Source organism: Falco peregrinus, chromosome 4 (assembly GCF_023634155.1).
Source record: "Falco peregrinus isolate bFalPer1 chromosome 4, bFalPer1.pri, whole genome shotgun sequence".
Classification (NCBI taxonomy): domain Eukaryota; kingdom Metazoa; phylum Chordata; class Aves; order Falconiformes; family Falconidae; genus Falco; species Falco peregrinus.
The window spans coordinates 80,132,681-80,153,258 of NC_073724.1; the positions used below are offsets into that span (position 1 = coordinate 80,132,681).

Sequence of the window (20,578 nt, forward strand, 5' to 3'; positions counted from 1 at the left end):
AATGTCTCAGTGTCAAACAAGAACTCTGTGGAACAAAGAACATATTTGACTAACTAGAAGAATAAATAAAATTCTTTATAAGATATCTTTCTTTGTCTTTCTGACTCATGCTTGATTTACTATACACTACTATATGCAAGTTCTGAAGAAGCCAAGTAGGTGTTATGTAAATAAAATGACCTTAAACTTTTAACCCTGATTCAGATTAGAATGAATTTTAATCTAAGTGAGGCAAAGATCCTGTGAAGAATTAGATAATGATCATCCATAAAAGCTTAGGCACAATGATGACATTGCTGTGTCAGTATTTCTGTCTCTTCTTAAGTATTTAAACTGAAAAAAGGTATCTGAATTAGGTGGAGTCAGAAAGAAACTCAGATACTTCTTAAGCAAGATTTGCATTAGTCTTCCAAAAGTTTATCTAACTGCTTTATCATTCGTGTAAGCTGCTTTCACAAGTTCCTATTGCAATGTGCTCCACGGTTCTTACAATGCATGAGAAACAAGCTCTCTTAGTTTATTGTGGAACAGACTATACCTTCCCCTTCATAATTTTACTTCATGAACAAAAGTTCTCATATTTTTGAGAATTAATAACCACTTTCTCATTCACTTTTTTGATGCTACACGTTTTTACAAACCTTTACCATTTCCGTTCCCATCTATCAGTTGCTCCTTATACAATACATTATTTTCCCTTGTGTTTAGGTATTTTTGTTACTTTTCTGAGAAGCTTATATATCCTGCTAAATGTTGCCTGAGTTATGAAGACCAGAAATTATTTTACATGTAGCCGTAGTATGAATTTGTAAAATGTTATCATGATATTTTCTTCAGTGTTCAGTATTACAATATAATAATCATCGGCCACTTTCATCTTTACTGCTTTAAATGTCTCTGTATCTTTAGAAAGTTCTTGTTTTGTCTTAAAAAGATTGCTGGGAGGAACCTGTGGAACTTTAGAATATCTATTTTTTCCAGGCTACTGCCATATCAATGTTAAAGTGCCCTCTACCTTTGCAAAGAAGTTTCTTGTTTCTCTTCATGTAACAGAATGATAAAAGCATGGAGTGAGCATAAATAGCTTGGGGAATGGTGTTAATTTCCTGAAAACATCTGTGCTTGTGCTTGTCTTTAATACCATGAGTTTTTCCACTAATTCCAATGTATCTGTGCTTGTAAGCACTGGTCTCCTGGGTGTCTCTGCATATTCTGAAATAAGTCATGAAGTACAATGCCTAATCCCATATAAACAAACAAATAAACAAAAAAAAACCCCAAAACAAACAAACAAAAAAAACCCAACACAAAACAAAAGAAAACAAAACACCGTTTGTTTTTCTGTATGGTCTATCAATTACTATAACATGCAGTTTAAAAATAACTGCAATGAGTATTGGAGAACGGGAAGAATGAGTCAAGGGCTACTCACAGGCTTTTGTTACTGGAAGGCTTTGTTCCCCTCTGTGTCCCACAGCCAAAGGCTGAATTTCTTCAAGTATGATTGTACTGAAGTCCTCTGAAGTATACTTCCTTATGTTACACATGAACTTTGCAATTCAAGCCACAATATATTTAAACAATCCATGGTGTTTTCTGGTTATAAGATTTTTAGGCTAAAACACCATACGACTTCTATAAATCTTATATATAAAGAATTCCCTCTACCTGCCAGTAAAAATGTTAGACCACTATATGATTTGATGAGAAAAGATAAACATATTTATATAGTATAGAAGAATAAAACCATTCAGGGGATCAATACTGAAAAGAAAACATTTTTAAAGCAGACAGTCTGTATGGTTAAAGCAGTTAAATCTAATGGAAACACAGAAATATTTAACAGTATGTTAAGGGGATACGATCTATTTCTAGTGTAGTTTAATTCAAATCTCTAATAATTACACAACTGGTGTTTAACATAGAGAACTCCAGCAGAACAGAAATGATTAAATTAAAACCTGTAACAATAATCATAAAAAAAACAGAAGAAAAAAACCACACACACACACAATAATAATGGAAGAGTTTTCAACAGTGAAAAACTCTTTGGCTTCAGTTTTGCTCTTAATTTTCAAGGTTTATTTCTTGTATTTTCTGAAGTTCCTATTTTTTTCTGTTTAACTGAATATTATATTTTCTTTTCTTTTTTAATGAAGTATAGTTAAAGGTTTTCATGTATTCTGAAATGCAAAAACAATCATCTGAAAACCTCAAGAACAGACTGAAAATCTTGTAGAATGTTTAGCACAATTCCCATTGTTGCACTTTTGAAGGTGACAGATTTCTAAGAAGTAATAAATCAATTTAAAGAAAACTTCCCAATCATTTTAGTCACCAGGGCCCTGGTCCTTCTGGTAAGGTCAATGGGAGATTAATATAGACGCTTTCCCTAAATTCTAGAGCAAAAAATTGTTCAACATTTTTTTAAAATTTCTTGAGGGATGGAAGATGAGTGAAATTAGGCATATATGCACTACCCTGACTAAATCAGGGGATGGACTTCCATGAAAACCCCGACCAGGCAAGGATAAATGATGTTTCCAGTGTTTCTGCTGGAAAGGGACAAGAGTGTCTGGCTCCTCTGCTTGCACACAATTCAGCATAGGCTACACTCCGTATATCTGTTCTGAACTGCTCCTACTGGTTACAAAGACTCTCTGTTAGGTTCCAGTCTTCTTTGCAGGGAGAAAGTAGCAACCGATGATGGTGACAAAGTAATGTAAATGGCATGCAGTGGGAAAAGTAGTTTATTTTAAACTTGCAAAAGGCAGAAGGATAGCTGAAAGAACTGTGGAAAGATGACCACTACTTGCAGACTAAATAAAACTTGTATGACCGTCATTATGACAGCTAAGTCTCTGGACTGGGCAAGATTTCCCCAAGGACTACCAGTAGATACGTATGAGCGCTATTCAAGTTTTGAAAGTTGTGCTACTTGAAATCAACCTTAAAAAAAATAGTTTAGTCTCTCAGGGAGGTGTAATTCATGAGATAGAAATGGAATTTCCTTTTCAAAATGAAGGAGAAGATAAATCAGCGATAGAGATGAAGGTCTACTGCCAAAATATTGTGGAAATTACTTATTTTTATACCTATATACAGAGATTTTTTTTGTGTGCTTATTTCCCAAGCTGATGATATATCTACTTTAAAACACCTTCTATATCCTCTTTTATTAATATTCTTCATGACTTCATACACTTGATTAGCTAAGGTTCAGTGATTGCATAACATATTTTCAAGACTAAGAAAAATATTTGAGGTAGGCTTGAATGTGAGATTCGGGTATCTAAATTTATATATACTTTATATAAGTATATATACAACAGCTAAATGTCTGTAAACACCCTAGTCAAAACAGGTCCACTCAGTACAATTAATGAATTCTAGACATATTAATCTTTGATTAATATGATAATCTAGATCAGACATTTACATTTGGTGAGCTGAATTGCTCTGTAAACTGAGGGCACTGACTAGAAGGGAACTTCAGTTGCCTTAATAATAGACATCTACTCTTTTTTAAACACCCTGGAATATCTCACTTGGCTAGAAGGTGATGATGCATGCAACAATACAAATGGTATTCTGTAGTGTTGTGTCAAACCTTGCCAGCCATTTGCAATGTTTCAGATGTCGAGAAGTCTCAATTGACAATACATGTTTATAATGGGGTTTCAGGTGTTTGCGTCCCAGGCTGAATCCAATTTCTAGGTCTCAATTCAACTGTACCTGCATAAGGGTCTAGTGTCCTTTGAGTTGTCCTGTGATGACCTGGCTGATCTTCAGGTGCTACTACAGAAAGGTCTGTGTCTCTTGTAGGACCCATGTACTAAAGTAAAGCCTAAACAAAAGCACAGAGAAATGAGTCCTTGACTACTTCTATAACCAACTAGATTTATATTGCAGAAGATCCTAAAGCAAAGAAATAATACACTAATTTTGTTTCCTTGTGTAGCTGTTGCTAACATTATACCCAGTAAGACATTTGAATCAATAGCCCTTGAGACTGGCAAGGGACACACATTCAGGGATGCAGTAGGCAAAGACACTACACACCTAAGCAAAACTGGCAGCCACAACCTGACACATTGCAGAGGAAACGTCCTGTTCCCTGAGGTCAGTGATGCTGGTCTAAACAAGAGCGGAGGGCCTGAGTCATTTATTACTCTTAGTATATTTACTGTGTGTTGTAGAATGGTAATCAGAGAACAGAAATTGCTCTCCACCTGCTATCTATATCTGCTTAGTAAATAAGTTTTAAATCATCTGAGTGGCATGATTCAGTTTTTACAACAACCACACCTAAATGTCCCATGACATGCCTGCATAATAAGTTCTAGCTACATAAGGCTGAACACCCTTAATGTCCTTGAACATCCTGGAGCATTCCAAATGGTGTTCAACACTTCTAAGTGGGCAACAAAACTGAGTCCCTAAATACCCTCAACAGTGTTGATAGGATATGCACCTCATAGTGCATGTTAAATTTTAGTGAAACTGACCTCAGAATGAATTGGGCACTTTTGTCTGTCAGTAATAGCACTTTGCAAATACAGAAGAAAACCATATACCTACCTTCTCCAATATTTTTCTAGTAATAAGAAACATACACTACATTTGGGAGCCTTCCTGGGACCTTATGAAGTAAGATGTAACAAAGTAAGATGTAAGTCAGAGTGAATATATCTGTGCAATTCCACTGCCTATGTGAGCCAGTCAGGAGGTTAAAGCTTTTGGAGGTAAAAGGATGGATTTTTGTCACCAAGGAATGTCAATAAAAGTTATTATTTTGTTTTGATCTTTTAATTTTCTAAAGCCAGCTTTTGCAAATATGGAACTTAAACCCTTTGTTTCCTGTCTCATTGTGGTTGTTTGTTGTGACAAGCTAAAGAAAAACAACTTGGAGCGCTGACCAAGGTACTGGAACAGTTTCAAACATAATCAGGAGTTGATGTAACTCTTTGAAGCACTAAATTTCTCAATAATCTGTGACACTAGTAAGCCTTTCACAATGTATCTAAGTTAAGGTAGTTTTCTTAAATTATCTCTCTCGCTTCATCATAGCCAAGAAAGCAATCCAAAAAGTCACCTAGAAATCTAAACCAAATATTAACCTATGACTTTTTTTTTTTTTTTTTAATGCCTCTCTTCAGCACAAAGTTTAAGCTTTCATTTTCTCACCTTTCCATCATGTTGCAAATTTGAGGTATTTGCTTGTAGAAGGTAAATGAGTACATTCTGAATCCAAACCCTGGAGATGTGTACTTTTCATTTTCACAAAATTATTTTTCTTCAGGGTTTCTCAGATCTGTAAATTAACTCAGAAAAACTGAAGGGGAATTCTTTTTACATTTCTATACTTCTGTCCAAGTCAATGCCTTACTTTAAAGTAATTTTAACATTTGTGAAAAGTGCAATAAAAGCTATCTTGAATACACAATTTCATTATGGATAAAATAATTCTTGGTTGACAGTGTTATGCAGTGCGGATGTGGTATTTTGCATGAAGCTGAAGTGAAAAAACACTTATGTCTAACAGAAAATGCTATGCCTATCAGGAGAAGAGTGTTTCAGGAAATGGTAATGAAAATTAGAGTTATAGAAAAAAAATCAGACAATGGGTTTCTTACAGAGGGATGAATATGGGCAGATGGACATAATATACACAATGGAGGTAATGTAGAAAAAGTATCATGGACCAAAAGCTTCTGGGTTGTTTTTTGAGGTGGTTTTTTTTTTTTTTTGTGGTTTTTTGTTTTGGTTTGTTTTTTTGGTTTTTTTGGTTTGTTTGTTTTTTTTGGGGGGGTAGTTTTTTGTGTGGTGGTTTTGTTTTGGTTTATTGGGGGGGTTGGTGGTTTTTTTTTTGGTTTTTGGTTGTTTTTTTTTTTTTAAGAGAAGATCAATGGGACCATTAGTGAAATGAAAATCAACAAATTACATACAGATTAAAGATACCCCCCCACCCCCCCACCCCCCTGCTTTTTCTTCATATTATATATCATGGAATTTCCACTGAATAACTGTAGTGGTTTAACCCCAGCCAGCAACTAAGCACCACACAGCTGCTCGCTCACTCCAGTCTGGTGGAATAGGGGAGAGAACTGGAAGAGTAAAGTGAATAGAAGATAAAGACAGGTTAATAGGTAAAGCAAAAGCTGCACACACAAACAAAGCAAACCAAGGAATTACTTTACTACTGCCCATTTACTACTGCCCATTGGCAGGTGTTCAGCCATTTCCAGGAAAGGAGGGCTCCATTGCACATAATGGTTACTTGGGAAGGTAAATAATTTAATGTCAATTGTCCCTCCCTTCCTTCTTCTTCCCCAAGCTTACATACTCAGCATGATACCCTGTAGTATGGAATATCTCTTTGGCTAGTTCAGGTCAGCTGTCCTGGCTGTGCCCCCTCCCACCTACTTGTGCACCCCTAGCCTACTTGCTGACTCTGTAAGAACTGTTCAGCAGTAAATAAAACATCCCTGTATTATCAACACTGGTTTCAGCCAAATCCAAAACATAGCCCCATAGTAACTACTATGAAGAAAATTCACTAACCCAACCAAAACCAGCATAGTGACCTTGAGGTAAAAATGTTTAGGCAAACAGAGGACTTAAAAATATAAAGGCATGGCAAGAACATCCTAACCACTTCTATTTAATACAGACTCTGGTGCTTGGGCGGGATATAAAATCGCATGTTCTAGAGAAAAACATTTTCTAGTGAGTAGAGTTCAAATGTGAATTCCAGGGAAAAAAAAAAAAAAAGGGGGGTCCAGCAAGAGCCAGCAAGAAAGTAGATTATTCTACATCAATTTAATGTAGAGATCCATGTATCTTCATTGGAGAAACTAATTCTGGTTAGTTCACTAGACAATATCGTGTGTTAGACCTGTGTTTTATTACCTTAATTATTCATATGAGAAAATAGAATATGAAGCTAGAAATATAATTTTTTAGTATTGGCTAGGCTGCTATCAGATTCACCTGTTCAGTGAACAGCTATATTTTTGTAAGAGCATGTTCTTACTTTCATGCTAATTTTAAGAGAACACGTTCAACAGATCAGTTCATGGACCTTCTGCGAATAGAAACCACAGGTCTATGAGTAACTTCAGATAAATTAAATTGACGTGTAATTAATTCTTCAAAAGTATTAGGGTTTTTTTACAATAGTTTTTTTCTTTTCTGTTTTTTAAACAGAAATTATAAACATTAACAATGTCAACATTCATTATAGAAAGTTAAAAGTGTAGCTAAACTAATGTTTTACCTTTTTCTATTATTATGTAATGAAAATACATCAGAAATTGAATATCTGAAGTTTGTAACAATTTCTGAATCTTAGTATGAAAATACATCAATTAACACTGGAAGCTGTAACTAAGTCTACTTAGTTACTGAATTAACTCTGTCATTATCTTGAAACATTCATGCCCCACATCAGGCGCCAAAAAGGACTGATGTGGTTTAATCTCAGCCAGTAGTTAGGTACTACACAGCTGCTTTCTCACTCCCCACTCAGTCAGAGGGATGGGGAAGAGAATCGGAAAGAAATAGAAAACTCCAAGGTGGAGATAAGAACAATTCAATAATTAAAATAAAATAAAATAAAAGCAATTATAATAACAACAACAACAGTAGTTATGAAGGAGGAAAAGGTGGAGAGGAATGAAATTCAAAGGGAAGGGAGAAAAGAAGACAATTGATGCACTATACAATTGCTCACCAACGACTGACCAATTTTACCTGCCAGTCTCCAAGCAGCAATCTGCAGCTTTCCCCTGCCAACTCCTCCATTCCTTCACTGCCCTCCCCCGCTCTCAACCCCCCAGTTTATATACTGAGCATGATGTCTCATGGTATGGAATATCCCTTTGGCTAGTTGGGGTCAGCTGTCCTGGCTGCGTCCCCTCCTAATTTCCCGTGCCCCTCCAGCCCTCACGCTGGCAAGGCCTGAGAAATTGACAAGTCCTTGACTTAGTACAAACATCACCCAGCAACAACCAAACCCATCAGTGTGCTGTCAGCATTGTTGTTACACCAAATCCAAAACACAGCACTGCACTAGCTACTGTGACTAAAATTATCCCAGCTGAAGCCCCGACTACACAGTTGGCCCTTTTGGCCACTAGGGCACATTGTTGACTCATACCGATTTCACCATCAACCAAACCCCCCAGATCTCTTTCTGCATGGCTACACTTATGTCACCTAGTCTATACATACATCCATGATTACACTGTCCCAGGTGGAGAATCCAGCACTTGGTTTTGTTGAAGTTCCTCATAGAATAATTTAGGTTGGAAAAGGCCTTTGAGATCATCAGGTCCAACCATTAACCCAGTACTGCCAAGTCCATCACTAAACCATTTCAGTAAGCAACACATCTATGTATTTTTTAAACACATCCAGGGATGGTGATTCCACCACCTCCTTTGGCAGCCTGTTCCAATGCTTGACTACCCCGTCTGTGAAGAAAATTTTCTTCCTATCCAATCTAAACCTCCGCTGGTGTAACTTGAGGCTGTTTGTCTTTTCCTGTCACTTGTTATCTGGGAGAAGAGACCTACCCTCACTTGCCTACAATGTCCTTTCAGGTAGTCATAGAGAGCAATAAGGTCCCCCCTGAGCCTCCTCGTCTTCTCCAGGCTCAACAACCCCAGCTGCCTCAGCCACTCCTTGTAAGTCTTTTGCTCCAGACCCTTCACCAGCTTCATTGCCCTTCTCTGGACACACTCCAGCGCCTCAATGTCTTTCTTGTAGTGCGGGGCCCAAAACTGAATGCAGTATTTGAGGTTCAGCCTCACCAGTGCTGAGCTCAGGGGGACGATCACTTCCCTAGTCCTGATGGCCACAATATTACTGATACAGGCCAGGATGCTGTCCCAAGTGACCCAAGTGCAAGACCTGGCACTTCTCCTTGTTGAATCTCATACAGTTGGACTCAGCCCATCAATCTAGCCTGTCCAGATCCCTCTGCAGAGCCTTCCTACACTGAAGCAGATCAAAACTCCTGCCCAACTTGGTGTCACCTGCAGATTTACCAATTGGTGTACTTGCTTCTCTTATCCAGATCATTGATAAAGATATTAAATGAGACTGGTCCCAACACTGAGCCCTGGGGAACACCACTTATGACCATCCACGAGCTGGATGTAACTCCATTCACTACCACTATTTGGGCTTGACCAATCAGCTTGGTTTTTTTCCCAGCAGAGAATGTATCTGTTCAAGCCATTAACAACCAGTTTCTTCAGGAGAATGCTGTGGGAGACAGTGTCAAAGGCTTTACTAAGGTCCAGGTAGACAGCATCCATAGCCTTTCCCTCATCCACTAGGAAGGTCATGATGTTGTAGAAGGAGATCAGGTTTGTCAAGCAGGATTTGCCTTTCATAAACCCCTGCTGGCTGGGTCTGATCCCCCAGTTGTCCTGCACATGCCATGTGATGGTGCTCAGGATGATCTACACCATAGCCTTCCTTGACACCAAGGTCAGACTGGCAGGCCTGTAGCATCCTGGATTCTCCTTCCTGCCCTTCTTGTAGTTGGGCGTCACGTTGGCTAACCTCCAGCCTTCTGGGACCTCCCAAATATAACCAGGACTACTGATAAATGATGGAGAGTAGCTTGTCAAGCTTCTCTGCCAGCTCTCTCAGAACTCTGCTGCACGACAGGTTCCAGCTCCTTCTGTTTGTTGCCCGTGCTTCAGGCATTGGCATAGATGCACTTCAACTGTGTTACTGATCTCGCCTCCAACTTTGGCATGTTGCCTCTAGGCTTACTTCTAGTGAGCCTGGTTTTATTGCCCTCCCCTTTAAATCTAGTTTAAAGCTCTCTCAGTGAGCCCTGCTAACTCCTGACATAGGATGCTTTTTCCCCTTTAAGACAGATGAACCCTGTCACCAGCAGGCCTAGTACCATGAAAACTGACCAATAATAAAAATAAAAATAACAATAAAAAACATTCAGCCTGTGACACCAGACCTGGAGGCAAGTATTGGTCTTTGTGATCTTCAAATTACATGCACCATCATTTCCAGCAACTGGCATGATAGAAGACAACACTGCTTATGCTCCTGATCGCTCAACCAGTCACCCAAAGGTCCTCAGGTCTCTCTTGATTTCCCTCAGACTTCTTGTTATCTGGATTTCATCACTGCCCATTTGGAAAATGAGTAATGGGCAGTAATCAGAGGCCTGTACCAGGCAAGGGATTTTTCTAGTAACATCTCTTACCCAGGCCCCAGGGGGGCAGCAGGCTTCCCTGTGGGCTGGGCCTGGTTGACATATCAGGCCATCTGTTCCTCTCAGAGTGGGGTCACCAATGACAATCACCTTTATTTTTTTTCTAGCAGTGATGCGTGGCATTGACTGACTCTCCCTAGGCAACTCTTCCAGCCTGGACGGGTCTTTGCCAACATCATTTTCGTGGCCCTCAGGTCCCAAAGCCTCACACCTATAGGGGTACACGGAAAGGTGAAGTAGGCTGGGAGGTGATTTGCCTCCTGTCCTGAGCAGGGACCTGTTTTCATTCCTTCCCATCTCTTAGGTCCCCTCCTTCTGTCTGGTAGCAAGAGGGTAGGGGATCCTCTGCTTCTTGTGATGTGTCAATTTGGTACATTTGTCTTAGTGATAGTAGAGTGGCTCCACCAGTCTGTCTCCCTCTCACACTTTCTGATACTCCGTAACCTTTTTACTTTCAGCTTTGGCACCAGACTGAACAGATTGTCCACGTGGTCGCACCTTACGCAGTTGGTATCTCTGCTGCCCTCCAATAGCAGTGACAGGCTCAGGCATTCCCTGCAGCCTGTGACCTGGGCTGTTGCATGTTTACATGGGAGCTATATCTGGTTCACCACATGCCGTCTAGCACTGGGTTTTGACCAAGTGAAAATCATAGCTAAGTTTCTTCTGGGAGGGTGATAACCACTACTTGAGCTCACCTCTCTTGAGTCATAAGGGTGATGGTGCCTTCCCTGCACACCCTCGATGTGCAAATTCTGCACCATGTCCTGGCTGAGTGCCACACCCAGTTCTCTGCACTCCTGGTTGCTCCAGCTCCCTGGGGTTGCTTTTGTACATGTGAAGGTTTGGTCACCTTCACTTTTGGCTCTGCCTACACTGAGTCAGATCTGTTGCTCTTTAGTATCTCAGCACATCCCATTCTGGGGTGGGGGGATTGGGGCACACTCTCTCTCTCTGCTCTTTCTTCATCTTTTTTTCGTTCATGGAAAGCTCCCCACAGTCCTTTGGTGTGATTGTCTGCCAGAGCAGCATGCCTCAGAGACTTTATATGGTTGGCAATTGCCCAGCACTCTAATCTCTCTGTAAGGCCTATCTACCCTCAAGGGCATCAATAGCTTCTCATGATTTAGTATCACTGGCAAATTTACTTAGTGTGTTCTCAACTCCTGTGTCTAGGTCATTGATAAAAACATTAAAGAAAAGTAGACCTAAAATTAAGCCCTAGGGAACACTATTCGTCACTGGCCACCAACCAGATGTTACCACATTTACTACAACTCTTTCAGCCTAGCCATTCAGCCAATCATTCAAGTTGTTTTATGAAAAAAAAAAATCTCTCCAAAACTGTATCTTCTGAACATCACTGATAAACTGACTTATGCTGATTCTTAGAAAGTTCTGAAAATGAAAGGAGCTGGCCAAAATGTCCAATTTTTTGTCTGCTTTCAAATACTCTTCTAGTAATACAGCTCCTCAAACGTTTTCATTATAAAGAAAAAAGAGATTTCCAATATTATATTCACTATTCCTTTTCTTGGCAGAATGAAAGTGGGAAAGAGTATCAGTGAGAAACTTAAAATTTATTTTTTCTTCTCCTCTTTCATTTTTGTTAAATTGTCTGACTACTAATGGTCTACTAATAAAGTACATTTGGGTTTTCTGGACTCTTTCCTTGTCATTTAAGAAATAACCTGTGAAGAAAGAGTGAATGAAGAGAGTCAACTGACTAGCTAAGGAACAGTTGAAATGTTTTGAATAATATTAGAATAATGATAAAAATGCTTTGAAAAATGAATAAATATCCAGTTTTGTGAGGAATATAAAAGTTTTTCTGGAACTGCTACATGTCTGCACTTCAAAAGTTATAATTTTCAGTGCTGAACACTTGTAGAAAATTATCATAATTTTCACCAAAGATAAACTTAAAAATTTATTTTGTTCTCCAGCCGGCTGAGAAGTCTTAGAGTGGGAAGTGTTTCTTTTCTTTTTTCTGACAATGACATGAAGTATGAGACATGGAATTGAAGGCAGAACATGACTCTAGACTATTAGTTAACATATATGTCAGGTATAAACATTGCTCCTGTGATGTTTTAGTTACCTAAATGCTACCTTCCCCTTCTTGAGCAGGACAGTGAAAAATGGTATGCCTGAAGGCTGCTATAGTTTAGATATCTATCATGTGTATGTCTTAAAGAAGGAATACATTATAAGGCTCAGTTCATTTTGAACATTCTTTTGTTAACCTCATTTTGTCTCTACTTTGCATCTTGAGTACATCCAAAAATCTAATTTGAAGTTTCATAAACAGCTTGGGCACTGCCAGTGCTGCCTGCAAACTGAAAGAAATGTATTACACGGCATAATTAACTTAAAATAAATGAAACACAATTGGATTTGCCTTATTGAGTTTACATAAAGTAGTTAAATTTACCTAAATCTTTGTAATTACAATATGGCACATTTAGAAGTACAGAAATTAAATCTGCTTCACAGATGCCATTTTTTAGATTTTGCATATTTCTTTATCTTTTAATCTGTTCTTTTGAACTACTGTTTTTTTTTAAAGTTGATTACACATGGTGAAGTCAATTAATGAAAATACCCCCACCCCCCCTACCCCCAAAAAATGCAAATACATGAATCCTTCTGTGAATTGGTCATTTGATACTGAAATTAAATAAAGCAATAAAATAGCCTGACTCAGCCAGGTAGTAGGATGATTGTATTTGAAAGTGTAAGCAGATGCACCTAAAAACTGATTATCAACCTGCTAATTAAAATGTATTTTCTCATAGAGTACACTGCATTGATAGATACATCTCAGAAAGGCTTGTCTTGGTCTAATAATAAGAATTCCATATTTCTATTCCTTAGTTGGTCACTATAAGCTTGTAATTGTGCAAAGGGGATTCTCATTAAAAGTCGAAATGCAAAAGATCAAAGATTCCTTATTACTTTATAGATTGTATATTCTGATTTTTAAAGAATTTAGCTATGCTAAACTGAGGTAAAATTTAACCCTCATCCATATCCCACGTTAATCATAATATCTCAAAATTTATTCACATAACCTGAAATTATTTATGTTCTGATTTATCTTTTGAGTCTTTTTTTCATGTTTTTTTCTTTTTTTTTATGTTTTTGTTTTGTTTTGTTTTTATTTTGTGACCTTTTCTTAAATTAAAAGTCCTGTTGTCATTGTCTTCTGAAAGAGGGCAAAATCTAGATCTAGATCCTTCTGATCCTCTTATTCTTCTAGATACCAATTCCGTAATTAAAATTTAGTTACTGCAAAAACTAAAATCAAATTCACCATTTTAAATTTAAAAGCTTAAGAGCATGGGTTCTTTGGGAGGCTATGGTGGAAAAGTATAACATTTTGGAAAGCCAAAATGTTTCCTGAATTTGCAACATCACCTGGAAAAAATAGGAAGTAAATTAAGTACACTGAACTATACAACACGCAGTTTGCACAGCCTTTCTAGGTGAAAAGGTTCATTGAGTGAATCATGTAATAATTCACTTGAGGTTTTGGTTATTACTTATGCTTGGCTTACATTCTTCTGATTGCTACATTTGAGATCTAACCTCTACTATATCGCTTTTAAGCATTTATATTTATTTCCCTGGAAATATTGAGAAAATGGATTTATTATACATGAACACCTGTTCTTCTGTTACTATTAAAATATGTTTGGATTAGCATTGGATCAGCCACCGTTTTGCCAGCAGCTGGTTAATTATCTCACTCAAAGCCCAACTACTGTATCACAAAGCTATTATTACTAATCAGCAGCTTTACCCAAAAGTTAGTAGGAGATTTCCATTGCCTTGAACAACTTGAATGGATTGCTTTCTATGAAATGTATTTATTGTTGGCTGTTGGCATCCAAACAAAGCTCTTTTGAAAGTGAAAATAAGAGTAGTAGAGATGGTTAGCTGTGAGAAAACATTCTGGTTTACTGAAATACCTGTCATGAAGGCAAAAATATAGCTGATGTGGAATGTTTGAAAAGTGAGAATTAAGAAGAGGTGTTAAATTGGACCTGTGTTTCACATAGTGAGAACCTGGCTTACATTTTACTCAAAATCTAAAATCTGACCTCCCTGAGCAAAAATATTATATAAAATTAATATGATTTGGAATTTTAGTTTGCTTAGAGGTACAAAACTATTATATTTTTATTGTCGTCGCCTATAGCACCAAGACTTAAAAAACAATTGTTAATAAAGTTGTCTTGTGGAAAGAGACTACTACAGCTGAAAGAGGAAAAGCAACTTTAGATAATGCCAGCAAATCAGAATTGGCACAATTCATCTAAAGCTGTATAAAAGATGAATTTGAAAATAGAACACAGAGCACACCATGGTGCTCCAGAGGCATTCTTTAATCATATTCAAGTAGACTTGTCATCAGCAGGAATTCTGATCGTCTTACCCTAGCCTTATTCTCCCCTCTTTCTCATTTAGAGTAAGACCACAGAGTAAAATGTCGCAGTAAGCTAGAATCACAACAGTCATTGCCAGGTACAAAGAATCGATAATGGAAGACAAGATCCTCTCTTTGTGTATCAAAAAAGGGACACTGCAAGATCTTTGTAGTCAAAGAGTTATCAGCAATATTATTGTAAAGCAGTTGTCACAGAACTTGTGCAGGGCCATGGAGACCCCATCACAGATGGGGATAAGAAGGAAAATGGAGACTGAAAATTTGTTTTCAACGCTGTTCCATTAGCAGACAAGCTTGCTAGTACAGGGAAGATATGTCACAAAAAGATGTTTGTGGCTGTTGCTGAAGGCCACTCTGAAAACACAACATAAGTCTCTCTTCAGATGGAAGCTTGATTATAATGAAACAAAGGTAATTACATGTACCTAAATCACTCTAAAATTAGCTAATAAACTTTTCTGGCATAATGTATATATTTACTCATGTTACACAGTGCTTAATCTTTATTAAAAAAAACCCAAAAAACAAAAAACAACACAACTTTTTAGTGTTCTGAAGTAGTTGTATGTTAAACTAAATATTTTAGCGTTCATCAGTACAATCACATTTGTCTGTCCATTTTCCCAAAGAGGAATTTTCTCTTATTTACTAGTGTGTTTCTTTGTAATTAAAGTCACTTATTATGAAAAGCAGCTTCTCTGTTATTTAAAGAAACTAACGACCACAGGGCCATATATGAACATCTGTGAATTAAAACAGAAAGCTAAGACCTTTTTTCATTGTTCTGATTGACACCAACCCACTTGATGCATACCCCTGCATCATGCCATAAGCACATACTTTTGTGCCATCCTCTCCCTCCACAAACTTACATAGTCAGATTGTCTCTAAATTTAAAGTGTCTTGTAAATAATAATTGTAAATAATTTATGTTTTAAAATCTTTAAGAATCTAGCCTTAATATCTATCCAAGAGAATAAATACAGAGGTCAGGGAGAGAATCTAGAAATTCTAAGTGTATCCAACAAAAAGTATCAGAAACTTAGCTGTATTTTTGAGTCCTGTCCCTTGCTACTGCCCTTGTGTTAAAGGCTGCAGGCCCATAACTGTTATTACTCCATTTGTGTTATGGATTCACAAAGGTTATAAATTGACTAATGTGTAATAAGTCTGCTGCTGTAGGAATTATTCTCAAATCCTTTCTGGTTTTGTTTTGTTTGTTAGTTTTTGTGGTTTTGGTGTTTTTCTTTTTTTTTTTTTTCTTTTTTTTTTTTTTTTTTCAGAATGTGACTATTAAAAGTGTATAATGACCTATTATGACAGTGAATGAAAACTGAAAGGGAAGTTTGTGGGACTGGGCACATTCATTATAAGCAATTATTGAATTTATATCTGGAATTATTTTCATAGAAGAATGTCCACTATACATTTAAATGTTCAGTAATGATCATACTGCCAGACTTCATGATTTTTATCCCTTTAGGTTTACAGTGTTAGAATAATAGGAATTTCAAATAATCTTTGACAAAGAAATATGCTATAAATTATCTAACTGCCATCAACATGAGAAAAGAAGTAAACATGTGGACATGCTGATAGTGATTTTCCACAGCCTGATCCTTTATGGATGGACTAGTTCTATTCCAGACTGATTACTCTGTCATTCACTAGAGCCTATCTTGTCTGCTGCTGTCACGCTTGGTCTTTGACATTAACAATAAGATTAGCACCAGCTCAGACTGTCACACCAGCCAGAGCCTAGAAAGATATCACAGACCTTGCTTTAGTACAATTAAATTTAAAGACAGACCTTTAAATCTGTGTCTTTAGGCAATGATTCTTAACCTAGGTCATAATACTGAATTTCATTTGCAAAGGGGAACATCAGCATTGTTTCGGTAGCTCCCCATTTAAATTATTGAGATAAGTATATAAATCACATAATTTACCTTATTATATGATTATCTACTATGATTAACATGTATAACACACACACTTTCATTTAACATACTTGTTGTCCTTCAATTTATCAGTGTGTAGTTCTCCCTTCTTACAAATCATATGAATAGAAGTTATGCAGAGTACTTCCACAATTGCAAATATTCATTTACTGTGATGAGACTGTCAATAGAGGCCTCCAGTTTCTTCCAGAATTTACACAGGTGTCTGTTTTAGGAAAGCAAAGCAAAGAATATACACATGCAGTAAAGAAGGTACAAGGCAGAACTGGATGCTTCCTTGGGTATCTTGAGAAAGTGATGTGGTGTTGAAAATAAAATAGCTATGACAATTGACTCTCAAGCAAAAAGTACAAACAAAATCCAGACTGTTTAAATACTCCGTGCTGAATGTCACAGTCTGACAACTAGTTTAATTATAACTCCTATTTCAGATATTGCAAAATTTGATTTTCAAAATATTATGCATTGTCATTTGGCATATGGAGGATGTAATCTTTATCCCATGAGAAGGACTGAGATTAAATGTTGCTCTTTAATTATTCTAACCTTTTTGTTTATTACTTAGATTAGAAACAACTATGTGAAGGACTTGCGTTTCAGGGTTCAGCATAATATATTTGCCATCCTAGACTTTTTATGACAAAATTCTTCTTTTAACTTGTCATGGACCCTCCAGTTCTACTCTACTATAAAAAACACTACAATAACAATGTTTAATATTAATAAACTGATGATCATAGACAAAAAATTATTATATGTGTCAGTTTATAGACATATAAGCAGCACGTGGTTTTCTTCCTTCATGTCCGATGGCTAATAGGCAATTATTTCTCAAGCAGCACTTATAAGCTTAGTATTATCTGATACCTCACTTTCTAGAGATGTACCTGACTGAGCAAAGTGGCCCCTCGTGGCACGTAATATTTTCTTAAATACTTTACTTTCTCAACTTTCCTTTCATTTTGGCTTACAAATGTCCAATACCTACACAATTTTACCCTTTATTTCTGCATCTTCAAATGACAATTTTCAAAGCTGAAAATTTTCAGGTTTTATTACCTAAAGTCTTTGACTCCTCAAAAAATATATCTTGTATAGGAAGCTAGAAATACGGCATCAGTCTTCTAATTTTAAATATTGAGGGGCTGAGGTTAGCTTCAATAAAGAAGATAAAATTTAAATTCCATCTGTGAAAACAGTAAAAAGTTCAGGAAAATTCAAGAAGCAGCGTTTAATCTTCAAGCAAATACCCACCCGTGCCATTTCTGAATACAAATCTGATTATTTTTTCCTATATACATTTCACTGACAGCTTTTTCTCTTTAAACCTGAAAGACTGTTACTTATTCAGATATTCTACCTGTTAATCAGCTGCCCTTATATCTTGCAGCTATATCTGTGTCTACTTTTGCTGTTTCTAGAATAAAAATATACAAAGCTAATCATATCTCTTTTCAAAATTAAATAAAATAAAATTAATAATACAAAAGAAGACAGTGATACAGGAAAAGCTACACAAAGTGAGGTCTCTTCTTAGCTCTTTCAAGTAAGTTTAGAGATTTCCAGAAAAATTTCTTTTTAACATGTTAAAAAGATTTTCTCATTAATAAGAAAGACATTATGATTTGGCTACAAAATGAACCCTTGAACTTGACTCAGTGGGATATGCTAAGAAATTGGAATAATTATATTTTACTGAAAGTTTTTTCTGAAAGCTACAGGCTATCAAATCCCACAAGTGGTAGCTCACTTACAATTTGATATCTTTAATTATAGTATATCTTCTCTTAAAAAAATTAACCTTTCTGAGGCATAGAAACTGGGTTTCAAAGGAAAAAATAAATCTAGTCTTTAAGCATGAAAAAAAATCAATACTGCAGGTTTTTCAAAACAAAACAAAAAAAGAAACCCAAAGTGAAACTATAGTGCTTCACAAGAAACAAGACTGATGGAGGGCTTTTAAGTGAAAACATTTAGCTCCATTTGGCTTGTTTTCTGGTTGCTGACACCTAACAACTTCTCATCATCTATGGTAAAGAAACACGTCACCTGCATCATGCCTAGTTATCATGTTGATTCAATTGTAAGTAATTAGCTACTGTAACTCAGATGGCTGAATTCAAATTCATCACTCTATTGTGACAGAGTTTATTATATGCAATATGTAAATTCCTGGAGGAGACCAGGTTCAGACCCTGTATCTCTGGCTTTAAATGTCAAAAAAAAAAAAAAAAAAAAAAAAAAAATCCCTTTAGCTTTTCCCTAAACTTAGATAATTTGTACAATGTCTGAAAATTTGAGCATGTGTCCCAGACCCAGACAGCTTTGGTAAAGCTAATTCTGCACCATTCCTTAGTAGATGTTCTCATGATAAAAATATGATCCTTTTACCTCTTTCTCTTCATTCTTGAGAATTTGCTGTTGCTGGATGCACAGTGAATCAACCAAAACAGACATCCTTCTAATTCCTTACCCAAGTATAGCCATTTCTGTTTGGTAGCAAAAGTTGTTATAGATATTACCTTCTATGCTAAGCTCAGTGTTACCACTGTGGTTTAGATATAGCCTGGTAATTAAGCAATTCTTTTGGGGAAATGTGGAACTGTGATACTTACCTTTTTCATTATGTACACTGGTATTGGCTGGGATAGAGTTAAATTTCTTCATAGAAGCTCCATAGTAATCCCTTGAAGTTGTGAAGACCTCAGCTGCCATGAACATCATAGAGGTGCATTGAATTCATGGTGGTTTTATGTGAAGGAAAATTGGGTTTTGTGTACACTAAGATCCTCAACATATAGTCTATACTCCATAGATTTAGTGATGGCAATTTACTTTTCCTCCTTACCTTCTTAACCACTGTTGCACCATTTTTCTGTTTTTCCCCCGAGTCCTTTCTGTAGAGCATATTTACAGATTAGTTTAAAGCAGCTCATGGCTAATAGAGCTGTAAGAGTACTCAGTAGATGTTCAAAAAGGGTATTTTCCAAAATGCCCCACTTCCTGTTCTTAAAGAAATATATATCTAGCAGATGGAAGAAATTCAGCAATGTTTGCATATAGGTGTATGATGACTTTTGAAGGACATAATGATTTGTAATCTTCTTCATGCAGTATACTTTGAAAATCAGAGGTTCTGGAGTACTTTGAATCAAGGAAGGAAACCTTTTCTATGGCCAGTACTGCTAATCAGGCAATGTCTTCAAATGCTAGGCCCCAATTTGTTCTGAAGATTTACTTCCCTGTTAATGTGAATCATAACGTACCTAGATGTTCTGTGAAAAAATGATAGCAAATTCTGAAGCACAGACTAAGCAAACAATTGTTGAATAAATGTGTTTGAGTAACTTTACAGAATGTCACCAAGCTTTTGTCAGTGTTGTAGCTGCAGATCAGTAATATTCTACAGTTGCCTAAGCTAAGCACAGTCTTAGATATAATACAGCCTGTATAGTAACAAGTAGGAAACAATCAGGGGGAAAGAAAAAAGTTAAAACAGAAATAATCAGAGATTTAGAAGAAACAGCTTCTGAATGATCTCTCTAGTTTAACATTCCAACCATTTTATGGCACAAGCAGATTTTGTGCATCAGTGGAATTATTAAATGTATCTACAATACATATAAATCAGAAGCCATTTACTCCACAAGAATTTATATACTGTAGGCATTACTGTAATTAATTTAGAAATTGACCATTTGTTGCCTGTATTTTCTATTCTAAAACATGCTATATATGTGGTAATCTAAACTTCTAATGTACCATAAACAATACCATACTTTATTAACAAAGTACCGCAGTCATGCAGTGTTAAATGACAAATCAAGGTCTTCTATGTAGGATTACCAGTTAAATAAGCAAGATTCAATGTGGTGAATGGTTGGACAAGAAATCAAGGAGAGGTAAAAG

The 20,578-nt window shown here is 36.6% G+C and overlaps 1 pseudogene; it reads right to left on the minus strand.

The window, feature by feature from the left end:
- Nucleotides 1–10,807, minus strand: part of LOC114010265 (uncharacterized) — a 96,287-nt pseudogene extending 85,480 nt beyond the window's left edge.
- Between the last annotated feature and the right edge of the window lie 9,771 nt (nt 10,808–20,578).